The sequence below is a fragment of the Brachycentrus maculatus genome, unplaced genomic scaffold, assembly GCF_059751285.1.
Source record: "Brachycentrus maculatus isolate JH-2025_06_01 unplaced genomic scaffold, ASM5975128v1 h1tg000375l, whole genome shotgun sequence".
NCBI lineage: Eukaryota > Metazoa > Arthropoda > Insecta > Trichoptera > Brachycentridae > Brachycentrus > Brachycentrus maculatus.
The window spans coordinates 14,511-32,030 of NW_028281124.1; the positions used below are offsets into that span (position 1 = coordinate 14,511).

Consider the following 17,520-nt stretch of genomic DNA (forward strand, 5'->3'; position numbering starts at 1 on the left):
ATTATTCCGACTCCTGCCCACCCTCAACAATTTAAAATACTTGACCATGCCAATTTTTCTTCGGTCTTCCTTTACTCCTATTTCCAACAAAATTCACCTCAAATTTATTTTGTATTTCTACCCTCATTCATTCGTTCTACATGTCCAAACCACTCAACACAATTCTTTCTAAAATTTATCGATGATGCTTATTTCAGTATTTCATTATTTTCTTATTTCATTATCCGGACATCTACAATACTTCGTTTTGATGCACATTCGTCTGAGAGATCGCGTTTCGATTATTATTACTCTCACACTTACGAAATAAGTATTTTGAATTTATTTAAATGTTAATTGAAAATATGTTAAAATCCGGCTCTGATTCAGCTATTACAAAAAATTATAAATAACTTAATTTCAGTAATTTCATTTTTAGTAATTTTAGTGAGTCCTACGTATACGTTATTTCCGATTTTATAAATTCCGAATCCCTAAATATTTCCAAGTTCTATTAAACGTAACGTAGAGATGATTTTGGTAATAATTTATTATTATTAATAATTAACTTATCATTTTTACATGATGTGTTTCTTTGTGCACCATGATAATAATAATAATAAATTTGAATAATTTATATAATGCCATTTTCGTAAAATACTACCTCAAGGGCGCTTACTGTGAATGAATTGGGGAAAATATTATGGTAGAAATGATTTAGCAAACAAATATGTTTTTAGTTTTTCTCTAAAGATGGATTTTCTAAGCCATGGTTGGATAGAGGCCAGAGAAAAATATTCAAATGATGCGGAATGCGTCGAAACACGTGCCACGATAGATTTTAAGACATTCGTGTCGTATTCACCAAGTAAAAATTGCCAACTCCATCCTTCACTTTTATAAATCATCGTTGGTACCAGGACTCCATTATGTACCGGTTTTGTTTATAACAAATTATTTAAAAATATATTATATTTTATTTCAGGCCCTTCTTCTGTCTGTCGTGGCGTTCGTGGAGGCCCTAGAAAATGGGTAAATTATTTGTCAATAAATCAATATTATTTTTTGACATCTCATCAAAGATGAAGAAGAATATGGAAGTCTGGGCATTTACGGGGCTGACGACCGTCATAGGCTGGTTTAAGTGATCACTTTACACACGTGTAACATTCACCAATTCTACCCATTATTGTCCACCACTACTCAAATTCTTGGAAATTCTATATATATGAACCAATTTAAAAGATAATCCAGATTTTGTGAACAAGTATTTGGACACACTCAAAATGTTGTAAATAAATAAATAGTTAAAAAACAATTATGTTTGTCCAGATCTTAAGAATTTCTTCTTCTTCCTGTTAATAATACCCAGATATCCATAATCTTCTTCATCTATGTTGATATGTCTAGTAAAAATTTGTTAACTTGCATATTCTAAAAGTGATCATGTCTTTAAGAACAGTGTCCGTCGATGGTCGATTCTCGTTGGAAGGGACAAGGTAGAAAGATAACTAATTTAAGTCCAGGTGTAATTGTTTTATTGTAAAACCTTTCTATTATAAATTGTTATTGTATCTATTGTATGTAATGTATAAAATCTAGTAATTTAAACAAATATATATTGTATTAATATGTAAGTATTTCGGCTCAACACAGGCTATGCCTAAAGAGCCGTAATACATGTGTATAATTTTTAAAAAAATGTTAAAAATTTTTCGTTTTCATTTTTCAAAGATTTGTCGTTTTAAGTTTGCAGTAAATTGTCCATTTTCAGTAGTTATTCTGAAAAATATTCAATTGTGTTTGTTCAAAATACTCCACTTCATGAAAACAAATCGCTCACTCCTTTCAAGAACGTCATAAATCAAAAAACTTGATTTTTCAGGAGAACGTTTTTAAAGTTCAAACATAAAATACAATGTATTAAAAATAAATATCGGGCCACTTATTTAACTTTTTACTATGCAACAGATCTTTTTAGGTAAAACCTGAATATTTTTTCACCATTTGAAAAATATTTAGGATATTTAAAAAAAATAATTGAACAATACCTTTTCTTCAAAATGCAAAAACAACACTTTCTGCCCTGTAGCGGGTAAATATTAAGATAAAAATATGCCGCTTTTGCAGGAATATAGTACATTTTCTGGGCATTACGAAAACATGCACAACTCAAAATTGACGATTTTTGATTTATGACGTTCTTGAAAGGAGTGAGCGAAATGTGTTTGTTCAAAATACTCCATTTCATGAAAAATGGAGATACTGCAACTCACCGGTGTAAATGTGTATCTTTTGTTACAGAATACTACCGCATTTGACGTCACATAAAACCCAAATCAATAACAAAACCCATTGGAGTCAATGGATTGGTCTAGATCGTTCAAATGACAGGAATATGAGCAAATTCGTTGAAACCAATACTAAAGATGATGTTATCTCAACAAAAATATCAACCGAGTATAATAAACCGATATTTATTGACGATAATAATACAAAAAATGTATTCGAAGCGCTTCTAGAACTTATGGAACTGCCTGAACCAAAAGATGATGAATCGGATGAAAGATATCAACGTGGACCATTCATACATCCAAAATATAATACCGGGTTCTTTATCCATAAGACAACTGATCAAAATTATCAAATTATACCTGTGGAAGTAATTCATGTTTATAACCAGAAACGAGCAAAGAGATTCTCAGAAGATGACGTGGGGGATGAAGAAGATGACAGAAAAAAGAAACCAACAACCAGTGACTCCATAAAGAAGAATAAAGAAACTGAAAAAACAGACGGAGGAAGGATCATCGGAGGCAGTTCATCATTGAAGTTCTCCAATATCAAGTACAAGTTCAGAAGTGGACGGCCAGGCTGATTAAGAATTATTTATTGATTTGGTGTTTAATTTGTAGAACTCCATTTTAATTTATGTATTAATTTTTTAATCAAACACAGATTTTTTGAGTCTAATAAGTTGTATTTTATTAACAATGTTGTATGTGTTTTTGTCAATAAAATACAACTAAGTAGACTCACGTAGTACGTCCGCCTCCGTAGTGTAATGGTCAGCACGCTCGGCTACCGTTCTGGAGGTCCCGGGTTCGATTCCCAGGGTGGGTCAAATAAATATGAGTGATTTTTTCACTGTAATATTTATACAATATTACCTTGGACTGGTACCTGAATCGGAGGGATGATCACCTTTCCTTCAAGGATCAAGATAACACTGCATTTATATGAAGCAGTGCCCTATGCACCATTGGGGTGCAGATAAGGGTTTTAATAATAATAAATAATAATAAGTAGACCCAAAAAATCTGTGTTTGATTTAAAAATTAATACATAAATTGACTATTATTATTATTAAGAATTATTAACTAACCATCACGCTTGTTACTTCTAAGGGTAGGCAGAGAGTACAGAAGTGTTGATAATACAGTTCAAGATTAAAAGTTATTTGTCATTTGACTAATAACATATCTTTAAGTTTTGAACTGACATTTCTTGATTAGAACCGCATTTAATAGAATAAAATAACAACTGTGTATTTTTTTCAAGATTAATTTTATTTGACCAGCAACCAGTCTGATGATGTCGGTTACAACGAAACCCGGTTGCTGGTCAAATAAAATTCACATGGAAAAACTACATAGTTGTTATTTTATGATATAATAACATAAATAGTATACATTATGAAACAATGTGAGATAAGCATTATCGATAAAATTAAGAAAGGTATGTTGAGATGGTTTGGACATGTGGAACGAATGATGGAGAAATAACAGTAAAACAAACTTATGAGGCGAATGTATTTGGAAATAGGAGCAGAAGAAGATCAAGGAAAATTGTCGTGATTGAGTATGTATTTCAAATACTTCAAAGCGGTCAGTTCAGGAGTCTGAATAAAAGTGGGTATGCATGAATGCACGGATGTGAAGCAGCAAAGAATTTCTGCAAAGACATAGTGATGTGGCGTTCTATTCTCTTTGCTTACCCAAGCGGCGTGGTGGTGACCGAACGAACGATTAAATGATGTGTAAAAATATTTGTATTTTCATACTTTAATGACAATAAAAATATTTATAAGCAATTCATAAAGTATTGTTATAATATTACCCCAAGATGATTGCACCAAAAATATTTTTTTAATGTATTGAGGTACAACGCCATCTTACATCCTTTACTCAAACTAATCTAGTAATAAATTCAACATTGGCTCAACGCCATCTGTTGAGCGTACTTAAAAGCAAGGCACAATTTATTTCCCAATTCGAATCATAGTTTTCAAGACATTCCGAAAGATGGCATTCAAAGCACTAAATTCAAAATATTTTTTTTTTAAAATTTAAATACATATACTTATGTACATATCGCTCATTCCTTTCAAGAACGACATAAATAAAAAAATGTCAATTTTCAGTTGTGCATGTTTTCGGAATGCCTAGAAAATGTACTATGTCCCAGAAAAAGAGGCATATTTTTAACGTAACATTTACCCGCTACAGGGCAAAAAGTATTGTTTTTGCATTTTGAAGAAATGGTATTGTTTAATTATTTTTTTAAATATACTTAGTATTTTTCAAATGGAGAAAAAACCTTCAGGTTTTACCTTAAAAGGTCTGTTGCAAAGTAAAACATTCAATAATATATTTTTAAACATTGTAATATATTTTTAAACATTAAAAACGTTCTCCTAAAAAATCAAGTTTTTTATTTATTTATGACGTTCTTGAAAGGATTGAGCGATATATAATATTTTTCTTTAGTTATAAATTAAATAAAAAAAATGAAATATTTTTTTCATCTTTGAACGCTTATCCGTTCCTACGGATATCTTAACAAAGATGAAGAAAAATATTTAAACCTAAGTATTTACAGGGTCTACGACCTGTCATAGGCATGTTAAGCGATCACTTTACACACGTGTAACATTCACCATTCTTTCCATGGCTTACTACCACACTACTGAAATTGTAGAAGTCATACATATATGATCAATCTAGTGACGTAACGTTATTGACTTCACAGCAGCCATATTTCATTGGATTTAGAAAGCTTTTATTTAGCAGAGACCCTTTAGTTAGATCCTAATCGGATTATTTTACATACTGGGAAACGCCTGAAATCAGTATATAAAAAAATTATGCAGCATATAATTTGGCCAGATTATCTTATAAAAATGTCAAAATATCCCCAAATGGAAAAATCGAGATTTGTGAATAAGGAGTTTGACACACCCTGAGGTGTTGTGAATAAATATAATATAATCTCTGTCATATTTATTTAATATCACCTTGGACTGGTACAGGAAGCGCAAGACGGATTGCCTTGCCTTCATAAAATTAACGATCAAGATAACACAACGTTGATACGATGCAGTGCCCTTTGCGCCACTAGGTTATAAGGGTTAGAAAAATAAATATTCAAATAATGAAAATTGCAAGAATATCTCATTTTAAAATTAGTTTATCTGTTTAAATAATAATGTTAAGGTTCGTTTATTCAAAATCTTTAATCTTTTGAAGTTTATCACTGGTCATTTTGTAATTTGAAATACGCGCGATAGGTTTCTTTTTTAACTGTTTTTTTTACCGAAGTAAAAAAAATGTAATTACTTATATGTTGTTAAAAAATTAAGATCTGTCTGGAATCTTAATCTGCGAAGAATCTTGTAGCTGACAGAAAAGTTTGGAGATAGTTTGTGGACTCCTTATGCTCCACATAAGGAGCGGATATGGGTTAAAAATTAAATTAAACAATTACGTAAGTACATGGGTGTAATGCTATGGTAAAAAATAATTTTAAATATTAATATTTATTAACATAATAAAACTAGAACTATATGGTTGTTTTTAATTTTATTTTATTTGACAAGTTACTGAGTTTTGTCGTTACCGACATCATCAGACTAGTGTGAGGCTAGACAAAATTTTAAAAAAAATGTGAGGTAGAAGGAGTTGTCAACCAACGGTTCCAGATTCATCCATACATTATTTAAATATAGCTCCAAAAATCCATTTCTATGATAAATATTTATATTAAATCATGCTTTAAACACTTTCCATATTTAAAATGTAATTATTAGTAAAATAAACTAATTAAATTCATTCAATTAAAATTCTTATCGTCATCAAAATTATAAAACATGGTCCCACTTGTCTGATGATGTCGAAAACCACGAAACCCGGTCACTGATCAAATAAAAAAAAAGCGGATTAAACTATATAGTTGTTTTTTTATATAAAATGCAGTTCCAAGAAATTTCAGTACAAAAGTTAAATTTCACAATATTTATGAACAAAGGATTGAATTTAAAATGAAAAACATTTGTTTTTTTACCACTTGAGTTTATTTTATGAAGACTAGTTTCGGCTTTGTTTCCATCTTCAGGTCTAAATATAAACTAAAACATAATTAAATAATTATTAGTTCTTTACATAAGGGAAGGGGTAAGTTAGAAGATGGAAGCATAGCTTCCGAAACTAATCGTCATAAAATAAACTCAAGTGGTAAATAAACAAGTGTTTTTCATTTTTAATTTCATCGTATCTTACCACAAAGTGAATGCCGAAACAATAAATGGACTAGGGATAGTTAAAAAAATTAAGAAGAGTTCTTTAAGGTGGTATGGAGCGAGTGGATGACGTGAATATGACTAAGAAGGTTTATTTGGAAAATGTGAACGGGAGAACAGAAGGAAAGGTCAAAAAAGACCAGATCAATCAGAACTAAAAATCTAGTTGTGTGGAAAATCTACGCAATCGGAGAGCATGTATCTATGTCTACATGTAAATATGTGAAGGAAGCTAGGGGTGTACGTCAGGACAGACAAGTGTGGAGTCCTATCCTCTCTGCCTACCCCTACAATAAAACAGCGTAACGGTAGTAGCAATAGTAGCAGTAGTAACGTATATCCAAGCCAATGTTGATTTCGTCAATATGACTTGAGTACACGCAACATTTTTCGTAATATTTAAATAACGTAAATATAATAAATTACTGATACTATAAAACATTTGTAAAAACGTTGCAAAATATTACTAACCTATTCAAATGGTCAAATTACTTGCACAAGTGACGTTTTCGATATTAAAATGCTTCCAACTCGATTCTATTAAGAAGCGGTCATTAATGATACTTTATCGATTGCGAATTAGCAAAAAGAGAGATATTAATTATATATACGTGAACAGTATTCATTCTTATCTCTTGTACTTTTTTGCTCATTGTCCAGATTTGTCGGACAAGTTTGGTTGGTAAGTATTTGTATCCGGTTTTAAAGTTGTTCCAATAAAATAGTAATGTTGAATGTCGAGTTAGTTGTTGGGCCACTGTTATGGTAGATGGTCGTATACTTCGTCCGTTGATAACAGTCCTAAATACGAAACCATCTGTCAAAAATAATAAAAACTATTTAACTGAGAGTAAGACTGTTAACTGTGACGTTTTAACCAGTATTTGCTCAACTGTCAAAACTTTTGTGTGACAAAAAATAATGTAACTATAAGAACTAAACTTTATTTAAAAAAAAATAGTAAATGTTTTTAATTTGTATTTTTTATGTATAATTATATCTACAGATGTAGGTAGTTGATAATATTATAAATCAATAAACGCGTGAATATATGAAAAAACATTTATTTTTTAAATAACAGTGATTGATTTAATATGATTTAAATGGTATTTCATACAAAAATGAAACAAAAACGGTTAGAACAGTGTTTTATTTAACGTAAATTCTTTTACTGGCTTTTGGTGGTACTATTATGTTAAAACAATGTTTTTTTATGTGTCATTCGTACACAAAGTGATAAATGTGTGTGATTTATAGTTCTACAACAATAATTAAACGGTGTATGGATTCTAGGCAGAAATACCCTAACTTAGGTAAGATATTTTTAGCTTTAGTATCTGAAGGGGAGTGCATCTTTGAGAGATAGATATCCTCAAAGAGCCATTCACCTCGATCGAAACTGTATTTATACATTTTATTTATTTTATTTGGTATTACATGGAGGTCCCGGGTTCGATTCCCAGGGGGGTTTAATAAATATAAGTGATTTTTTCACTCTAATATTTATTCAATATTACACTGGACTGGTACCTGAAGTGGAGGGCTGATCAACTTTCCTTCATGTGTAATCGATCGAGATAACACTGCGTTTATATGATGCAGTGCCCTATGCACCATTGGGGTGCGGTAAGGGATTTATTATTGTTATTATTTATTTTATTTACCATTTAGAGGTCAATTGTGTTAAGTATTTTAATTACATAAGGCCGTATTATGTAATCGTTGTTCAGGGTGAAGATTACCAAATGTAGAAACAGCATACAACATTAAAAGGCAAAAAGTCACGTTTCGTGAGTTTAAATTACGACTACACATATTCACACAAATAACCGGTTTTTAATTTATTTTGTTTAATTTAACGACATGACCTTAACTATGTATATCAGAATTTAAAAACAATTAAAAGATTTTAACGACAAGCTGTAGGGAAACTTGATAATTATTGAGTGAATCTCGAAAATCTATATATGCTTAAATAATTACAAAAGATATAACTTTTCTTCTGATCTGTTTATGCGTATTTAATTGGGATATCTGAACTTGGAATATGGAAGTCTGGATGTGGCTGGTTTAAGTGATCACGTTATTTATGCATGAATTTAGGATAGACGAAAATAGTTTGCAAAGACAGAATGGTATGGCGTTCTTTATACTATCTTACCCCTGCGGGAGTCCAAAAACCCACTACAACTACTAACTACTAAGTATCACGCCGCTTCCCCGTAGGGATAGGCAGAGACTTAAGCTTTTTTTTAAAACTTTCTCCACCTCTTCCACATTCATGCATCTCATCATACATTCCCGACGATTATTACGACTCCTTACCTGACCACTTTCAAGTATTTGACATACCTGACCTTGCCAATTTTTTTTCGGTCTCTCTCTGCTTCGTTTTTCAACTACATTCGCTTCATAAAATTTGTTTTGCCGTTTTCTCCTCTCTCATTCGTCCCACATGCCCAAACAATCTCAACACACCTTTTTTAATTTTATCGACGATGCTTTTCTCAGCTTTGCATATTATCCTCAACTTACCATTCAAACATCTATCACACATAGTTTCACCGCACATTTGTCTGAGGAATCGCATTTCGACTGCATTCAGTTGATTTTCATCTTTCTTTTACCAACTCCAAGCTTCACTTCTATGCATAGGAGTTGGAACCAGGACTTCGTTGTGTGCGTGTGTGTGTATGTGTTTTATTATGGTAATAATATTGTGATAGAGCGATCGATATAATATTAGAAATACAAAGTGACTGACCATACCGTCAGTAAACGTGTTGTTTCGACAGTATTAGGTTAGTTACGTGTGATGCTCTACTAAGTTTAAACCGGCTCAAAAGAAACGTTTAGTATACACAAATCGCTCACTCCTCACAAGAACGTCATATCATATCAAAAATCGTCAATTTTCAGTTGTGCATGTTTTCGAAATACCCAGAAAATGTAATTTATCCAAGCAAAAGCGGCACATTTTTAACTTAATATTTACCTGCTACAGGGTAGAAAATGTTGTTTTTGCACTTTGAAGAAAATGTATTGTTTATTTAATTTTTTTAATATGCTAAATATTTTTCAAATGGAGAAAAAACATTCAGGTTTTACCTAAAAAGATCTGTCGCACAGTAAAAAGTTCAATAAGTGGCTTGATATTTATTTTTAATACATTTCATTATATTTTTAAACTTTAAAAACGATCTCCTGAAAAATCAAGTATTTTGATATATGACGTTGTTGAAAGGAGTGATATCAAATAAAACTTCACATTATCTATCTTTAAAACGTTTTGAGTATGTCCAAATACTTGTTCATAAATCGGGATTATCACCAATTATAGGAATTAATTTTCATATTATTTTTTTGTCAACAAAATAATATGAAAAATAACTTCTATAATTGGAGATTATCTAGGTTTGCGAACAAGTATTTGGACATACTCAAAATGTTGTTGATAAAATTATCTGGTCAAATTATAAGCTGAAATAATAAAGTAAAAATGATATTTTCTGGCGTTTCTCATGTATGTGATTATAATCCAGGATTCGGACCTCACATACAAATATAAGAGTTTCGGCTCAATAAAAACTTCTTCATCTCACCAATGGAGGTCTCAAGTGAAAATTCTAGTGATTCTTGTACAATGTTTTGAATTGAATCATATACGAGATAGAACTTCCAATTTGAGCAGTATGGTTGTTAATCATGGGTAGAATTGGTGAATGTTACACGTGTGTAAAGTGATCACTTAAACCAGACTAGTATATTCTTCTTCATCTACGTTGAGATGTCAATAAAAAATGTAAATTTACTCCTAATTGGAGATAATCCAGATTTATGAACAAGTATTTGGGCACACTCAAAATGTTGTAAATAATTAAATAATTCATTTTCGGTGGGAAACATAACATTATTTTTATATATATTTTTATTTGACTAGTAACAATGCTTTAGTAAAATAAATATCCTAAAACTATACAGAGTGTTACATTAAATATTTGATCTTGCTTACCTCATTTTTACAAACAATGGTGTAATAAATTAAATAACACAGACATTTTGTAAATATGAACATAGCTGTTATATATTATTTAACAAAATTTCCTATTACCGCAGCGCACCGTACTGAAAAAAACACTAATAAAAATTTCGTAAAAAGGGTGCTTCACTGTGATATTATATAATATATTGTTTAAAAATAAAATAATAATTGAATAATAAATATAATAATAAATAATTGAATAATTAAAAAAATAGTAATAATAAGTTAAGTCTAAGGTTCGCTTTCCTTGGGGTAGGGTGTCAGATTTCCTAGTCAAATTTGTCGCATCTGGCTTGGGTCCGTTAGTATCGCATAGCCATCGAACGCACTTTTAAGGCCCAGTTTTCTATTGACATTTAACGTAAATGATTTTTTTTTTAAACATCGTTTTTACATTGAAAAAGTTAGTTTTTCTTCGAAATAATAACATGGTTTTGAAAAGAAAAGAGTTATTAAAATGTAAAGAATAAAATGAAAAAAAAAATAAATTCTTCATATAAGTATTCTAAAATCCAAAAAGTATCCAATATGAATTCATTAAAAAAATCGAGCGTAAGGACACGTCGAGCCCTTCGGGGCTCTGCGCTTTCAGATTTGAACGTTTTTTTATCTACCTTTTAAAAACTTTTGACCCATTAAAATAAATTGATTTTTTTTAATTTACACAGCACAATACTCGTACTAAAAATTAAATAAATTACTACGAGTCCATTTTATATTTTAAAATTATTAATACATCTTTATAAAATTAAACAACTCTGTTTTAACCCCCTTTTTGTTATTAATACACTTTAACCAACCGGTTTCGACAAGAACCTTGTCGTCATCAGGGTTTATTAAATTCAAAAACTTCCACACACTCCGTACTCCATATGAAAATATGATTTAGAAAATATGATTTAAAAACTCCTAAATGCTTTGGTTAGTTAATAATAATAAATCCCTTACCGCACCCCAATGGTGCATAGGGCACTGCTTCATATAAACGCAGTGTTATCTCGATCGATTACACATGAAGGAAAGGTGATCAGCCCTCCGCTTCAGGTACCAGTCCAGTGTAATATTGAATAAATATTAGAGTGAAAAAATCACAAATATTTATTAAACCCCCCTGGGAATCGAACCCGGGACCTCCAGAACGGTAGGCGAGCATGCTGACCATTACACTACGGAGGCAGACTAGTTAAAGTGTACTTATAATAAAAAACTTGGTTAGTTAAAGTGTACTTATAATAAAAAAGTGGTTAAAACAAAGGTGTTTAATTTTATAAAGCTTATAAAATGTGCCACAAAGTATCTGCGAAAAACATTCAAGAAAATATTAATACGAGTATATCATTTATACACATTTTTCTGTGTATTTTAAGTTAAATAATTTCATGTTTTTTTTAATGGAAATAATTTATGTTCTCTGGAAAAATCAAGATAAAACATCTTACAATTGCATCGAAGATTCTGTACGTAATCTCAAATTACCTCTACGAACTCTTTTTACAGATATACATACATACGTATATTTTTCTCTGTAATGTAACGGGAATAGGAACAGTTACCTTGTTTACTGTTTGTGATCATGAACAAATATAGAATAAGATTAAAGATACCTATTACCGAGCAGTCGCAGATTTGAAATCAACCTGTAAAATACAGGTGCAAAGTATTTTGAAATACTTAATTGTTTTATGAATACCACTCCTTCTTAAAATCTATTGTGACACGTGTTTCGATGCATTCAACATCATTATCAAACGCATCGAAACACGTGTCTCAATAAATTTTATGGAATGGTGTATTCATCAAGTAAAATTTATTATACATAATTGCATTCAACGTTAGTATCATTAGGTCGAATTATATTGTAATGTATTTATTGACTTGGCATTTAATTTGAAGAACTCCATTTTAATTTATGTATTAATTTTAAATCAAACACAGATTTTTTGAGTCTACTAAGTTGTATTTTATTAACAAAAAACACATAAAAAATTATATTGTGACAATTGTTTCGCCTTGTTAGGGCATTATCAAACGAATGTCTAACATTCGTTTGATAATGCCCTAACAAGGCGAAACAATTGTCACAATATAATTTTTTATGTGTTTTTTGTTAATAAAATACAATTTAGTAGACTCAAAAAATCTGTGTTTGATTTAAAATTAATACATAAATTATATTGTAATGAGTAATAATTTGTCATGAAAAACTGGTTAGTTTCAAAATATTATTTTATCAAGCTTTAAATCTGAGGGTACCCGGTTCGAAACATGGTTCAGACTCAACTAAAATAACTAACTAACTAATTAACTATCTAACCATCACTCCGCTTCCCCGCAGGGGTAGGCAGAGAGAATAGAGCGACACACCACTCTGTCCTTGCAAACATTCTTCGCCTCTTCCACGTTCATGCATCTCCTCATACATACCCGCCGATTGTTACGACTCCTAACCTGACCACTTTCAAGTATTTTGCATACCTGAACGTGCCATGTTTATCTCGGTCTTCCTCTGCTTCTTTTTCCACTAACATTCGCCTCATAAATCCGTTTTACCGTTCTTTCTTCACTCATACGTTCTACATGTCCAAACCATCTCAACACACCTTTCTTAATTTTATCGATAATGCTTATCTCAGCTAATGCTTATCTCAACTTAAATATGATTCACAATATGTTGAATGTGTCCAAATCTTTGTTCGTCAATTGAGGGTTATACCTAAAGTGACCATACGTCCCGTTTTGAACGGGACCGTCCCGTTTTTAGATAGCCTGAACAACATAATTTTTTTCATTTTTACTTAATTTATTCCTCTTATTTTCTTTATCAACATTCCTTTTCATAAAATACATAAAAACAATGAAAAAATACGTGTTTTCTTGAATATACATACTATAGCGTAAAAATTGGTAGATATCATATATCCCGTTTTGAGGACAAAAATAAATGGTCACGTTAGTTATACCTAATCATGATTTTTTTTTTAAATAATTCAGCATAGATGAATAAAAGCATCGACATGAGAATATGTAAGTTTGATATGTAAGTTTATATACATAGATGTCGCAAATGAAGTTTATTCATAAAAAATAAATTTATGTGAAATCATACTTAAGTGCTTTACCATAACTTATATGCTGTTATTATTATAATACTATACACAAGCTCATACAATTTAAATGCATTTTGTCAGAAAACAATATAAAAAATTATGGTTTTCAACCCCTGCCTTATTGTGTAAATAACATAGAATTTCGTCTTGCCTCACACCAGTCAGATGATGCCGGTTACGATGAAACCCGGTCGCTGTTGGCCAAATAAAATGTATGTGGAAAAAACTACATAGTTGTTCTATAAAATTTGAGATATTTTAATATTTAAAAAATTCTGATTAAATATTCTTCCTCATCCATTTCGTACATATTTTTAAAACATTTATAGAAATATACGAAGAATAATATGGAATTCAGGCATTAATATGGCTGAAGACTGTTGGCTTGATCAAGTGATCTCTTTATACACTATGTAACATTAGCCATTCTACCCGTGATTGACAACCACGATACTCAAATTTTGTAAGTTATTTATATTTATAATTAAAACGTAACTTTGTTTTAAAATCACTATAAATATTTTATTATAACTTAATTATAATGTCTACCGGTTTCGAAACTAACCGTTTCTTCATCACGACTGATTAACACAACACTATCTACTAAACAATATTCAAAATATTTTGACGGTTAGGGAAAGACATTATAATTAAGTTTTAATAAAATATTTTTAATGATTTTAAAACAAAGTTGCATTTTAATTATAAAATGGAAAATCACAAAGTTAGTGCTGCAAATATAAATTATATTTATTTGGACACACTCAAAGTATGTTTAAATGGTTTATTTATATTTTATTTTTCACAGAAACACGCAGCCTATTTCTAACAATGTTTAATTAGATTCTGATGTTATGTAGAAATACCATATATTCTGCTAATTAGTGCCTACAAATTTGCATTCCTCACGGCGACTGTTTTTATTCATAGTACATAATGGCTTATCACGTTTCGCGCTTACTACGTTTTTCCTTACATACTCGCGTGACCATGAAATATCTCTACGTTATGGCTATATTACGATATCGTGACATTCCCATCAGTGTATCATAAGCGTTAAATATTCTATTTAAGGTTTTTGACAAGAATGTTTACTTTTACGATTTATAAACTTAATAATATTTTTAGTTTTTATTTTAATTATTTATTTATTTATTTTATTTGTTCAGGAATTGTACAGCTTCACATTTAAAAAAAATAATAATAAAAAATAGTTACATTAACAAAAATTTTAATTACATTAATGATAATAAAGCCAATTCAACAATTCCACATTTATGTTATAATTGCTATAAAAACATTAAGATATATATATATATATATATATATATATATATATATATATATATATATATATATATATATATATATATATATATATATATATATATATATATATATATATATATATATATATATATATATATATATATATATATATATATATATATATACATATATATACATATATATATATATATATATATATACATATATATACATATATATATATATATATATATATATATATATATATATATATATATATATATATATATATATATATATATATATATAAATATATATATATATATATATATATATATATATATATATATATATATATATATATATATATATATATATATATATATATATATATATATATATATATATATATATATATATATATATATATATATTTAATACATATTTTAAATTCTACCATTATGATGAGAATGATTTTTGGAATTTCTAAATTCAGTCACATCACCTTGAAAACTTGGCATGATCAAGTATGTCAAATAGTTGAAATCGGCCAAATAAGGAGTCATAATAATCGGAGGGTATGTATGAGTATGAGGAGATGCATTAATGAGGAAGAAACGAAGAATGTCTGTAAAGACAGAGTAGTGTGGCATTCTATTATCTCTGCCTTCCCCTGCGGAGAAGCGGCCTAATAGTTATTTAATTATTAACTTCGGCAATTTGAGATTTGTGATTGTCAATCATGGAGTGAACGTTACACCTATCGCTCAACTCTTTCTACAACGTCATATATAAAAAAAGCTTGTTTTTTCAGGAGATCGATTTTAAAGTTTAAAAATATATTGAAATGTTTAAAAAATAAATATCAAGCCACTTATCGAACTTTTTACTGTGCAACAGATCTTTTCAGGTAAAACCTGAATGTTTTTTCTCCATCTGAAAAATATTTAGTTTATTTAAAAAAAATAATTAAAAAATACCTTTTCTTCAAAATGCAAAAACAACACTTTCTGCACTGTAGCGGGTAAGTATTAAGTTAAAAATATGCCACTTTTGCTGGGATATGGTACATTATCTGGACATTCCGAAAACACGCACAACTGAAAATTGACGATTTATGATATATGACGTTGTTGAAAGGAGTGAGCGATGTATAAAGTCATCATCAATCCACCCTTTGATAGCTCTTAAGCCCTGTAAACACCCAGACTCGCATAGTTTTCTTTATCTATGTTAAGATGTCAATATTTTAGCTATCTAGATCGGTCCCCAAGAGCGGGGAGGCAAGTAACAATAGATCCGAGATCATCAGTTCTGAAATGAGAGCAATGTTGCCCAACATAAGGTGCCTTGGCGCCTTTCACTAGCAGAGCGAGTTGCCCAATAGCTGGCTATACATTACATCGGAAATTGTGTTATTGATGACAAAATTATTATCTATTGTAGACGCCTTTCGTGTACTGAAAATTTGAGGCCCAACATACGTTTTTTTTCTCTTTATTTTAAATTCTTTTGCATTACATATAATAAATAAAAAAATATTAATAAAATATAAGACTGAATACAAAAAAAAGATCCCACAAAGGCATGGCCTGTGTGTGGGTATACAAAATAAACAGTCATAGTACAGGGTATAAGGGTATAGGTTTCTAAGTAGAATTAGTTAATACCAAATACAAAAAACTTAATATTTAATACAAAAAAATACTTGGTTCTCAGAAAACATTTTATATATACATATATATATATATATATATATATATATATATATATATATATATATATATATATATATATATATATATATATATATATATATATATATATATATATATATATATATATATATATATATATATATATATATATATATATATATATATATATATATATAAGCTAGTTAGGGTCAAATTGAAAAAATTGACACAAATATATTTTATACCGAGCATCTGTCAGATGGTGGGTTATTATAAACATAGAATCCAATCAGCCATGCTTTAACGCTTTTCTTAATTTTGTATTATTTGATATTTTAAAAATAACCATAAAAATAGCATGCTACTCAAATTTTTCAATCGTACTTTTTTATATCCGGAAAATTGTCTTGCCTGATCATTGTATTCGACCCCACCTTTACTCTGTGTACAACGAAAACCGAAATAAGTCGTATTTCAACAAAAAACAACCATAATAAAACTGAGTTATCATTTTAATTATTACCTGAACCCAAAGGTGCACAGGGTACTACATCGTATCGAATCAATTTTATCACTATCGTTAATTACATGAAGGAGAGGTAATCAGTTCTGCTAATTTATCAATCAAGTATAACATTAAATTAATATAATAAAATAAAATTAATAAACACTTGTATTAATTTTGATACGTCTGGATATTGAACTTGGAACCCAGCACGATAGCTAAACACGTTTGCCACTCTATTATTTAATATAACTAAATATAAAATTAAAAAATATTTACCCATTTTAATCATTCTTGCTTTGAAACCTATGAGAGTTATATGCTTTATTTTTTTATAACTTTTT

The 17,520-nt window shown here is 29.5% G+C and overlaps 1 protein-coding gene across 2 annotated transcripts in view; it reads left to right on the forward strand.

Annotated features, from left to right (window-relative positions):
* The first annotated feature begins 7,300 nt into the window (after positions 1–7,300).
* The window catches only part of tsl (membrane-attack complex domain containing protein torso-like), a 71,425-nt gene continuing 61,205 nt past the window's right edge, over positions 7,301–17,520 (forward strand). The window contains exon 1 of one of the 2 annotated variants that reach the window (XM_088270244.1): positions 7,301–7,869. The gene's annotated coding sequence lies outside the window, so the exon portion shown is untranslated. The remainder of the gene's footprint in view (positions 7,870–17,520) is intronic. The other variant, XR_015838505.1, reaches the window with a different exon arrangement.